Raw genomic sequence first — 12201 nt, forward strand, 5'->3', positions numbered from 1 at the left:
ACAAGTCTTAAAAAAATGCACCTAAAAAACGCATGAAAAACGCATGAAAACCGCATGAAAAACGCATGCGTTTTCGATGCGTTTTTTTAAAAAGCATTGTTTACAATTCTCCCCTCTGCCAGAGGGTGCGTTTTTTTCCGCGCTGAAAAAAAAGCAACGTGTGCACATAGCCTTATAGTTCTGAGGAATCTTTTCTCCAGCAGTCATGTGAGTTAAAGGAGAGGCTGCAGCAAAGGGGGTATCCGGATAAATTGATTGATTCTGCTTTTGAGAGGGTGAGATCTGATGGTTGTCGCCCTAACCATGTAAGTCCCTCTGGGAAGAGGGTTAATGATTTGAACAGGTTTGTCTTCAATTTTTGTTTTGGACCGTTGGAACATGTCATACGGAGAATTTTATGTAGGCATTGGCATATCCTGGAGAGGGATCCTACTTTGGGTGAAATGACCAAAGCCAATCCATTGGTAACTTTCAGGCGGTGTAGTAGCCTGCGAGATAAACTGGTGAAGAACAGACTTACTAGCCCCGCGGTGTGGCTTGATAGATGTTGCCCACCGGGAAATTATCGATGCGGCAGTTGCAGGTTTTGTAACTTGCATCTCACTGGCCAATCCTTGCAGGTTGGTCCGCATTTTCATTCTGTACACCAGTTTATCTCTTGCAAGATCAAATTTGCATACCTCCCAACTTTTAAAGAAGGAAAAGAGGGACAAAGTTTGCGGAGCGCTACGCGCGCCGCGGCAAATTTTTAGGCCACGCCCCCTAACCACACCCATTTCACAGTCACGCCCATATCCACTCCCCATCCACACCCATTCAGCACAAACACGCAGGCAGCCGGCGGGCCTCCAGCACGGACACGCAGGCAGCCAGCGGGCCTCCAGCACGGACACGCAGGCAGCCGGCGGGCCTCCAGCACGGACACGCAGGCAGCCGGCGGGCCTCCAGCACGGACACGCAGGCAGCCGGCGGGCCTCCAGCACGGACACGCAGGCAGCCACAGTGAGGCGGCCGGTCGCCTTCACAGACAGGCGGCCGGCCGCCTTCACAGACAGGCGGCGGGCCGCCCGCACAGAGAGGCGGCCAGCCGCCCGCAGAGAGAGGCGGCCGGCCGCCCGCACAATGAGGCGGCGGGCCGCCCGCACAGACAGGCGGCAGGGGGGCGCCCGCACAGACAGGCGGCAGGGGGGCGCCCGCACAGACAGGCGGCAGGGGGGCGCCCGCACAGACAGGCGGCAGGGGGGCGCCCGCACAGACAGGCGGCGGGGGGCGCCCGCACAGACAGGCGGCCGGCCGACCGCACAGACAGGCTCCGGCCGGGGGTGAGGGGGGAGGGAGGGAAATCAGCGCTGGGGAGATTAGTTTACTGTACCAGCAGCAGCACAGGCAGCGCTCCTCTCTATGCCACGTCTACTAGGATGGTAGGAGGGAAAAGCAGGGAGGCGGAGAGAGAGTGGGTGGGCGGAGCCTGGGAGCCGGCCGTCCCGCCCGTGGCAACGGGACAAACAACGTAAAGCGTGAAAGTCCCGCTGTATCCGGGACGGTTGGGAGGTATGCAGCATGTTAGAATGTGTACATAAGATCCCGCTGGTGGTGGCCGCAGCTTATAGGCCCCAAATCTGGTGACAGGTTCCCTTTAAAGTGAACCTGTCAGGTGCAATATGCACTCAGAGCCAGGAGCAGTTCTGGGTGTATATTGCTAATCCCTGCCTAACCGTCCCTGTATACACTAGCATAGATAAAGAGATCAAGAACAAATATTTTTAAAGATCTTATATCTTATGCTAATGAGCGCGGGGACTAGTCACAAGGGCGTTACTTCACTTGGCTAGTCGGCTCGCATAGCATGTTAGCATGTTATTACGCCCCTGTGTGAGTACTAACACGCTATATGAGCCGACTAGCCAAGTGAAGTAACGCCATTGGGACTAGTCCCCGCGCTAATTAGCATAAGATATAAGCTCTTTAAAAATACTTTTTCTATAGATGCCTTTATCTATGCTGGTGTATACAGGGACAGTTAGGGAGGGATTAGCAATATACACCCAGAACTGCTCCTGGCTCTGAGTGCAGATTGCACCTGATAGGTTCCCTTTAAAGGGAAACTGTCACCAGAAATTTAGCAAAAAAAATAAAAGATTCCCCTCTGCAGCTCCTGGGATGAATTCTGGAAAGGTTCCTGTTGCTATTGTGCCCCCTTTGAGACCTAAAATAATACTTTATGAAGTCTTACCTTTTTGTATGCAAATCTGTTTTTATGGTCACGGGGGCGGGCTGCCTGGCGTCCGTTATTCCCCCTCCTGCCGTTGTACGCCGTCCCCCATTGCTCATTTCCATACATGAGGACGCCTTCCTCATGTAACTGTCCTCCTGAAGTTTTGTGCATGCCCAGTGCCACTCTCGCGGGAGTGAGCACTGTGCAAAGTGTGAACGCTTTTGAGGTGATTGCGCAGGCGCGAGATTATGGGCGGCGCTGTGATTGTCATCAGCAGCGTCATCCAAGTACCCGCCCATAATCTCGTGCCCGCGCTTCTCACTCTGCCTCCACCGTTATGCGCAAGCACTGGCCATATGAACCACGTTTCCTATTACCATGGGCGCGAGATTATGGGCGGCGCTGTGATTGTCATCAGCAAAGTCATCCAAGTACCCGCCCATAATCTCGTGCAAGCAGTAATAGGTAACATGGTTCATATGGCCAGCACTTGCGCATAACAGTGGAGTCAGAGGGAAAAGTGCGGGCACGAGATTATGGGCGGGTACTTGGTTAACGCTGCTGATGACAATCACAGTGCCGCCCATAATCTCTTGCCTGCGCAATCACCTGAAAAAGCGTTCACATGCGCAAAACTTCGGGAGGACAGTTACATGAGGAAGGCGTCCTTGTGTATGTAAATGAGCAATGGGGGACTGCGTAAAGCGGCAGGAGGGGGAATAACGGATGCCAGACAGCCCGCCCCCGTGACCATAAAAACACATTTGCATACAAAAAGGTAAGACTTCATAAAGTATTTTTGTAGGTCTCAAAGGGGGCACAATAACAACAGGAACCTTTCTAGAAGCAGCCCAGGAGCTGCAGAGGGGAATTTGTTATTTTTATTGTGAAATTTCTGCTGACAGGTTCCCTTTAACTGGTAGAGGAGCCAGGATAAAGCAGAGCTGAACCTGTTGGGAAGCTAGGACCCAGCAGCTCTGCTCCACAGGCAGGAGACCACTGATCGGTAAGCTAATAGAAGCCTGCAGATGCCACTCTGCATAGGTTATTGTCACTGCTATCTGCAGGAGAGAGAAGTGCTGATTGCACGGTCTCCTCAGCTTCCTGACTCCCCTGTGTCTGCAGCAGTGAGAAGCCGCACACGGGGAATCAGAGAGAACAGCTGCAGACAAACGCAGGCTCCGGGACTGGGGGGGCCGGCTCTGGTGCAGGGGGGGGTCGCTCTGCTGCAGGGGGGTCGCTCTGCTGCAGGGGGTGATTCATACCTCAGCAGCAGTCACAGGAGTAGGTGCGCGCTCGGCTCTGTAATGAATAGTAGAAGGGAGAAACAGCGAGGCGGGGCTACAGTGGGTGGGTGGAGCCGGGACAAACAGCCTCACGGGCGGGAGCCGGGATCAAAGGCTCAGAAGAGGGACTGTCCCGCTGTATCCCGGACGGTTGGGAGGTATGAATTTGTGGTCTATGGCCTGAAAAGGTTTGTTCTCCCTCCTAAGGGGGGCAACCTTCAGCAACTTTTATTACAGGTAGAGGCTAGGTTTATTATTGATTACGGAGCGCAAGGGGCTATGGGTTTAAATGATCGCGTTGATTTGTCAGTGTTTTTGTAGATTTCCTTTTTATTTACACCTCTGTGTCTTCTACCTATACATGTGTATTTTTTGTGTATTTTTTCCTTTGGATACAAATGTTTTGTATTATTGATGTTTTATTATGTTACACTGTTGCATGGCATGTTCCATGTATTGAATTTGTATAACATTCTCCATGTTGTTGTTTTTTTATGTGGCTAGCGACGCACCTGTGAGCTCTCCTTTATAAGGGGCGGTGGTGTAGCTCCACACATGGACCCGTGGAAGCCTGATTAGGCGAAACGGCCATCGTCCTTTACCTGGGAGCCAGCTCACAGTGCGTCTCCGGCTTTTTACCCTGCACCACTAAATAAATCGTTTTCCTGCACAGTGGACAGAGTGCGGTCCTTCATTCTTCTCCCCAGTTCAACAGTGGAGAGTTGAGCAGTGACTGTAAAAGTGTAAAGGTGTGACTGAGGAAACGTCCTGACTCGGTTTGATGGTGACCTGGTACCCAGGAGAGGTGGTTGCCGGTGGAGTACGGTGTACTCCCAGAACTACGCACCGACGGGGTATAGGATCCTAGGACAGGAAACAGCTTCAGGACGACTTGTTAACACCTGCACAGCTAAGGGTACCATCAAGGACCTTGCTGACCCTAAAGAATCTGAAGACTAAGTAGCAAAGAGAGAATTTGGGACAGGACCAGAGACTCCAACCGCGCAGGGTTCACGCTACCGTCAGGCGGACAGAAGTGGACAGACCACAGATCGGGGACCCCCAGTGTTCCATACCATGGAGACCCACTTACCAGAGACAGGTTCAGGGGAAGAAGGTACCAGAGAACCAGACTGGCACTGGGATGAAGGGGACCTGGAGGCAAAACCAGCCGGCCTCGGGCAACCAGTTAACATCCAAAGGGAGTAAACCAGTTTCACTGAATACTGTTTGGACTCCTTCTTCCGATGCCCACCACACCATACACCCACTGGGGCAATACCCTACTTGTGGATGGACTACCATACTAGCTGCTAATACCATCAGCCCAAGTAGAGACATTTTGCAGCGGCGGCTCCCTACATATAGCCGCAATACCGCAAGAGGCGTCACTAATAACTTTATTCACCAATCCCCTGTAAATATCCCCATTACAAAAAGGGCCCAGGGCACGGAACCGGGTAACGGCCACCACCTTGACATTCCCAATAGAGACTCTGTCAGGAACCGAGTACCCCATATCCCTGGGTGCTACAGAAGTGCCAAGAAGCATGGACAGCTTCACCATCTGAGAAAATACAGAGCCTCATCCACAACTACCACAAAAAACTTCAAGCTGTCATTGATGTTAGAAAGGGCATTACACGGTATTACGAACTGGGGTATGTGAACTTTTGATCAGGGTCATTTGGATATTTTTGGTTGTCATTATGATTTAAAAAGAGAAAACACAGTAGTTTGACAATACATGTCTTCACCCAACCACTAACCATGAGTGGAAAAAAAGATTTTGTGTTACCATTCATATTCTCTGAAAAAATTCTAAGAAAGCAAAAAATCTGCCAGGGAATGTAAACTTTTGAGCACTCTATCTATCATTCATCTATCTATCTATCTATCTATCTATCTATCTATCTATCAGAGATGAGCGATGTTCAAGGTTTGAGGTTTGCCAATTTCATGATCGAGTGATTTTGGGGGGTGTTCGAGCTCGAACTCGAGAATTTTGCTAAAAGCTTGACAGTTCGAGTTAGGTTCGAGAACGGTTCAATCAACAAAAACGTGGCTTTTCACAATAAGGCTTTGTGCACACGTTGCTATCTGCATGCATCCTGCTTCCCCAGCACAATCCCTCTCTCTTTCCTACTCATCGATCACGGGCATCTCGCTGCACGGCTGTCAGAAATCTGCAGCGTCTTTTCCTCTTTAGAAAATGGCTGCCGCTTCATTATTCAATCAGGTATTCCGTGCTTTCCCCGCCAACCGGCGCCCATGATTGGTTGTAGTCAGACACGCCCCCACGATGAGTGACAGCTGTCTCACTGCAACCATACACAGCCGGCGGCGGGCGGGTCTATATCGTGCAGTAAAATAAATAAATAATAATAAAAAAAAAATGCAGTTCCCCCCATATTTGATACCAGCCAGGATAAAGCCACACGGCTGGAGGCTGGTATTGTCAGGATGGAGTGCGCCATGTTATCGGGAGCCCACCAGCCTAACAATATCACCCAGCAGCTGCCCGGAATTGCCGCATCCAGTAGATGCGACAGTCCCGGGACTCCACCCAGCTCATCCCGAATTGCCCTGGTGTGGTGGCAATCGGGATAATAAGAGGTTAATCATGACAAGCGTCTCCCCGAGACACCTTCCATGATCAACCTGAAAGTGAAAGTAAAGAAACACACAGCGAAAAATCCTTTATTTGGAATAAAAGACAAAAAACACCCTCTTTTACCAGTTTATTAATCCCCAAATACACATCCAGGTCCGACGTAATCCACACGACACTGTCAGCTCTGCTACATGAAGATGCAGAAGCACCGTAGAACATGATCAAGCTGTGTCCACTCCACGTAGCAATGAAGTGAATCGCGCTGTCACCAGAGACTTCACTCTGCAGTGCAGACGTCAAGATTACCAAATCTGCCTATCTTTATCATTAGAGGCAGTAGCTCAATGGATAAAGCACTCGCCTGAGAAGCATAACTTCGCGAGTTCTAGTCCCGGTCCCAGTGAGGAATTTAATTTTTTTTTTTTAATTATAAATGATTTCGTGCAGTAAAATAAATAAGTAATTAAAAAAAAAAAAATGCGGTTCCCCCTATATTTGATACCAACCAGGATAAAACCACACGGCTGGAGGCTGGTATTGTCAGGATGGGGAGCGCCACATTATGGGGAGCCCACCACCCTAACAAGATCACCCAGCAGCCGCCCGGAATTGCTGCATCCATTAGATGCGACAGTCCTGGGACTCCACCCAGCTCATCCCGAATTGCCCTAGTGCGGTGGCAATCGGGGTAATAATGAGTTAATCATGGCAGGCGTCTCCACGAGACACCTTCCATGATTAAACTGAAAGTGAAAGTAAAGAAACACACACAGCAAAAAATACTTTATTTGGAATAAAAGACAAAAAAAACACGTGTTTCACCATTTTATTAAAATCCCCAAATATCCCCCCAGGTCCAACGTAATCCACACGACACTGTCAGCTCTGCTACAGAACACGAGTGCTCTGTATCAGCTCCACGTAGCAATGAAGTGAATTGCGCGGTTAGCAGAGACTTCAGCAATGCAGACTTCAAGATTACCAAATCTGCCCACCTTGATCATTAGAGGCAGTAGCTCAGTGGATAGAGCGCTCTCTCTTTCTCTCTCTCTCTCTTTTTCTCAGTTTCTCTTTTTCCCTCTCTCTCTCTCTTTGTCTCTTTGTCTCTCTCTCTTTCTCTCTCTCTTTTTCTCTCTCTCTCGCCTCTCTCTCCTCTCTCTTTTTCTCTCTCTCTCTCCTTTTCTCAGTCTCTCTTTTTCTCTTTTTCCCTCTCTCTCTCTCCTCTCTCTCTTCTCTCTCCTCTCTCTCTCTTCTCTCTCTTCTCTCTCTTCTCTCTCTTTCTCCTCTCTCTCTTTTCTTTATCTTTTCTCTATCTTCTCACTTTCTTCTTTCTCTCTTTCTCAGACCTGGTAATGATCAGCCGATGCGGTCACCTGATGGAATCAGCTGACACTATAAATCGAGCGGTGTGGCCGGCTTTTACCGCCCGGCCGGCTAAACTATCAGCTGATGCTGTTGGACAGGAGTCTGCACTGAAGTGTGTAGTTTTTGTTTTTTTTTGCACTGATGCATCAGCTGATTGTATAAAAGCTGTTTATACAATCAGCTGCTGTGTCATGTGATTCAGGCCCTTGAACCTGACACATCATCTGATCGCTTTGCCTTCCAGCAAACCGATCAGATGATATTGGATCCGGATTGGACGGCGCGGGACCCTTGACCCAGGATTACTGTGGAGGGGGGTTCTTTATTTCAATAAAGATGGAGTCACTAATTGTGTTGTGCTTTATTTCTAATAAAAATATTTTTCTGTGTGTTGTGTTTTTTTTTATCTGTACAAGAAATTTATGGTGGCCATGTCTAATATTGGCGTGACACCATGAATTTCAAGCTTAGGGCCAGTTGATAATATACAGCTAGCCCTAACCCCATTATTACCCAGCGAGTCACCCGTCACCAGAAAGCTTGGGAACCCTGAGCTGCGGATTCCAATCCCCAGCTGCCTAGTTGCACCTGGCTGGACACAAAAATGGGGCGAAGCCCACGTCATTTTTTTTTCTAATTATTTCATGAAATTCATGAAATAATTAAAAAAAAGGCTTCCCTATATTTTTGGTTCCCAGCCGGGTACAAATAGGCATCTGCTGTACCTGGCTAGTATACAAAAACATGGCAAAGCCCACATAATTTTTTTGGGGGGCAAAAAACTCCTGCATACAGTACTGGATGGAGTATGCTGAGCCTTGTAGTTCTGCAGCTGCTGTTTGTCTGTATGGAGGAGAGCAGACAGCAGCTGCAGAACTACAAGGCTCAGCATACTCCATCCAGGACTGTATGCAGGAGTTTTTTGCCCACCAAAGAAATGACGTGGGCTTCGCCATATTTTTATATGCTAGCCAGGTACAGCAGGCAGGTATGGCTGCCCCCAACCCCCAGCTGCCTATTTGTACCCGGTTAGGAACTAAAAAAATAGGGAAGCCCTTTTTTTAATTATTTCATGAATTTCATGACATAATTTGAAAAAAAATCGACATGAGATTCGCTCCATTTTTGTGTCCAGCCAGGTACAACTTGGCAGCTGGGGATTGGAATCCGCAGCACAGGTTAGCCTGAGCTTTTTGGGCCCCTCTGCTGCGAATTGCAGTCCGCAGTAGAGTTGAGCGCGGTTCGCGGTTCGAGGTTCTCCAGTTCTAGGCTCGAGTGATTTTGGGGCCTGTTCTAGATCGAACTAGAACTCGAGCTTTTTGCAAAAGCTCGATAGTTCTAGAAACGTTCGACAACGGTTCTAGCAGCAAAAAAACAGCTAATTCCTAGCTGGCTTTCCGCTGTAATAGTGTAAGTCACTCTGTGACTCACACTATTATGACATTTCAGTGTATAGTGTGCGGGAACAGCGCCTTCAGATCACTGCTGTTTCTATAATGGCGATCGCCATTTTTTTTTTTTTTTTCCTTGTCTTCCTTCCCTAAGCGCGCGCGTCTTGTGGGGCGGGCCAGCATGTCAGCCAATCCCAGACACACACACAGCTAAGTGGACTTTTAGCCAGAGAAGCAACGGCATGTGTGATAGGATGTCCATGTCACATGTCCCTGCATTATAAAACCGGACATTTTCCTCCAGGACGCCATTATCTCTTCTGCGTCTTTGGTGTCAGACATCACTGTCGCAGCTCCGTCCTCCTGAGTCCTATCGCTGATACAGCTGTATGCGCTCCATACACAGTGCTGGACAGCTTAGGGAGAGCACTTTCTATCAGTCCTTTTAAGGGCTCAAACCGGTAGGGTCAGAGCCATAGGTGACAGGTCCTGAAAACAGCGACAGCGTCTGTGTAGCCAAGGTCAGGGATTTCGTCGCTGCATTTCAACATTAGAAGGGAATAGAAAGGCAGGCTTCCATTCCTCTACCCAGAGCCCCACAATCCTGGCACTGTACCCTCCTGTCCTCTGCACACTCCAACTCTTTTTAACTAAGCCATTATACTAGCAAACAGTCAGTGTACCTAGTGGCATCCTAAACGTGGCTATTGTACTTTTGTCTAGTCACACTATTGCAAAGATATTTGCAGCACCTCTGCCTGCATTGCACACTCAAACTCTTTTTAACTAAGCCATTATACTAGCAAACACTCAGTGTACCTAGTGGCATCCTAAACGTGGCTATTGTACTTTTGTCTAGTCACACTATTGCAAAGATATTTGCAGCACCTCTGCCTGCATTGCACACTTAAATTCTTTTTAACTAAGCCATTATACTAGCAAACAGTCAGTGTACCTAGTGGCATCCTAAACGTGGCTATTGTACTTTTGTGTAGTCAAACTAGTGGAAAGATATTTGCAGCATGTCTGCCTGCATTGCACACTCCAACTCTTTTTAACTAAGCCATTATACTAGCAAACAGTCAGTGTACCTAGTGGCATCCTAAACGTGGCTATTGTACTTTTGTGTAGTCAAACTAGTGCAAAGATATTTGCAGCACCTCTGCCTGCATTGCACACTCAAACTTTTTTTAACTAAGCCATTATACTAGAAAACAGTCAGTGTACCTAGTGTGCATCCTAAACGTGGCTATTGTACTTTTGTCTAGTCACACTATTGCAAAGATATTTGCAGCACCTCTGCCTGCATTACACACTCAAACTCTTTTTAACTAAGCCATTATACTAGCAAACAGTCAGTGTACCTAGTGGCATCCTAAACGTGGCTATTGTACTTTTGTGTAGTCAAACTAGTGGAAAGATATTTGCAGCACGTCTGCCTGCATTGCACACTCAAACTTTTTTTAACTAAGCCATTATACTAGCAAACAGTCAGTGTACCTAGTGGCATCCTAAACGTGGCTATTGTACTTTTGTCTAGTCACACTATTGCAAAGATATTTGCAGCACCTCTGCCTGCATTGCACACTCAAATTCTTTTTAACTAAGCCATTATACTAGCAAACACTCAGTGTACCTAGTGGCATCCTAAACGTGGCTATTGTACTTTTGTGTAGTCAAACTAGTGCAAAGATATTTGCAGCACCTCTGCCTGCATTGCACACTCAAACGTTTTTTAACTAAGCCATTATACTAGCAAACACTCAGTGTACCTAGTGGCATCCTAAACGTGGCTATTGTACTTTTGTCTAGTCACACTATTGCAAAGATATTTGCAGCACCTCTGCCTGCATTGCACACTCAAATTCTTTTTAACTAAGCCATTATACTAGCAAACAGTCAGTGTACCTAGTGGCATCCTAAACGTGGCTATTGTACTTTTGTGTAGTCAAACTAGTGCAAAGATATTTGCAGCATGTCTGCCTGCATTGCACACTCAAACTTTTTTTAACTAAGCCATTATACTAGCAAACAGTCAGTATACCTAGTGGCATCCTAAACGTGGCTATTGTACTTTTGTCTAGTCACACTATTGCAAAGATATTTGCAGCACCTCTGCCTGCATTGCACACTCAAACTCTTTTTAACTAAGCCATTATACTAGCAAACACTCAGTGTACCTAGTGGCATCCTAAACGTGGCTATTGTACTTTTGTGTAGTCAAACTAGTGCAAAGATATTTGCAGCACGTCTGCCTGCTAGAGTTGAGCGCGGTTCGTGGTTCGAGGTTCTCCAGTTCTAGGCTCGAGTGATTTTGGGGCCTGTTCTAGATCGAACTAGAACTCGAGCTTTTTGCAAAAGCTCGATAGTTCTAGAAACGTTCGAGAACGGTTCTAGCAGCAAAAAAACAGCTAAATCCTAGCTTGGTTTCCGCTGTAATAGTGTAAGTCACTCTGTGAATCACACTATTATGACATTTCAGTGTATAGTGTGCGTGAACAGCGCCTTCAGATCACTGCTGTTTCTATAATGGCGATCGCCATTTTTTTTTTTTTTCCTTGTCTTCCTTCCCTAAGCGCGCGCGTGTAGTGGGGCGGGCCAGCATGTCAGCCAATCCCAGACACACACACAGCTAAGTGGACTTTTAGCCAGAGAAGCAACGGCATGTGTGATAGGATGTCCATGTCACATGTCCCTGCATTATAAAACCGGACATTTTCCTCCAGGACGCCATTATCTCTTCTGCGTCTTTGGTGTCAGACATCACTGTCGCAGCTCCGTCCTGAGTCCTATCGCCGATACAGCTGTATGCGCTGCATACACAGCATTAGACAGCTTAGGGAGAGCACTTTCTAGCAGTCCTTTTAAGGGCTCAAACCGGCAGGGTCAGAGTTAAGGTGACAGGTCCTGAAAACAGCGACAGCATCTGTGTAGCCAAGGTCAGGGATTTCCTCCCTGCATTTCCCTATTAGGAGGGAATAGAAAGGCAGGCTTCCATTCCTCTACCCAGACCCCACAATCCTGGCACTGTACCCTCCTGTCCTCTGCACACTCCAACTCATTATAACTAAGCCATTATACTAGCAAACACTCAGTGTACCTAGTGGCATCCTATCTGTGGCTATTGGACTTTGCTATAGTCCCACTAGTGCAAAGACATTTGCAGAGCGCGTCTGCCTGCATTGCACACTCCAACTCATTATAACTAAGCCATTATACTAGCAAACACTCAGTGTACCTAGTGGCATCCTATCTGTGGCTATTGGACTTTGCTATAGTCCCACTAGTGCAAAGACATTTGCAGAGCGCGTCTGCCTGCATTGCACACTC

This window comes from Anomaloglossus baeobatrachus, chromosome 9, assembly GCF_048569485.1.
Source record: "Anomaloglossus baeobatrachus isolate aAnoBae1 chromosome 9, aAnoBae1.hap1, whole genome shotgun sequence".
Lineage (NCBI taxonomy): Eukaryota > Metazoa > Chordata > Amphibia > Anura > Aromobatidae > Anomaloglossus > Anomaloglossus baeobatrachus.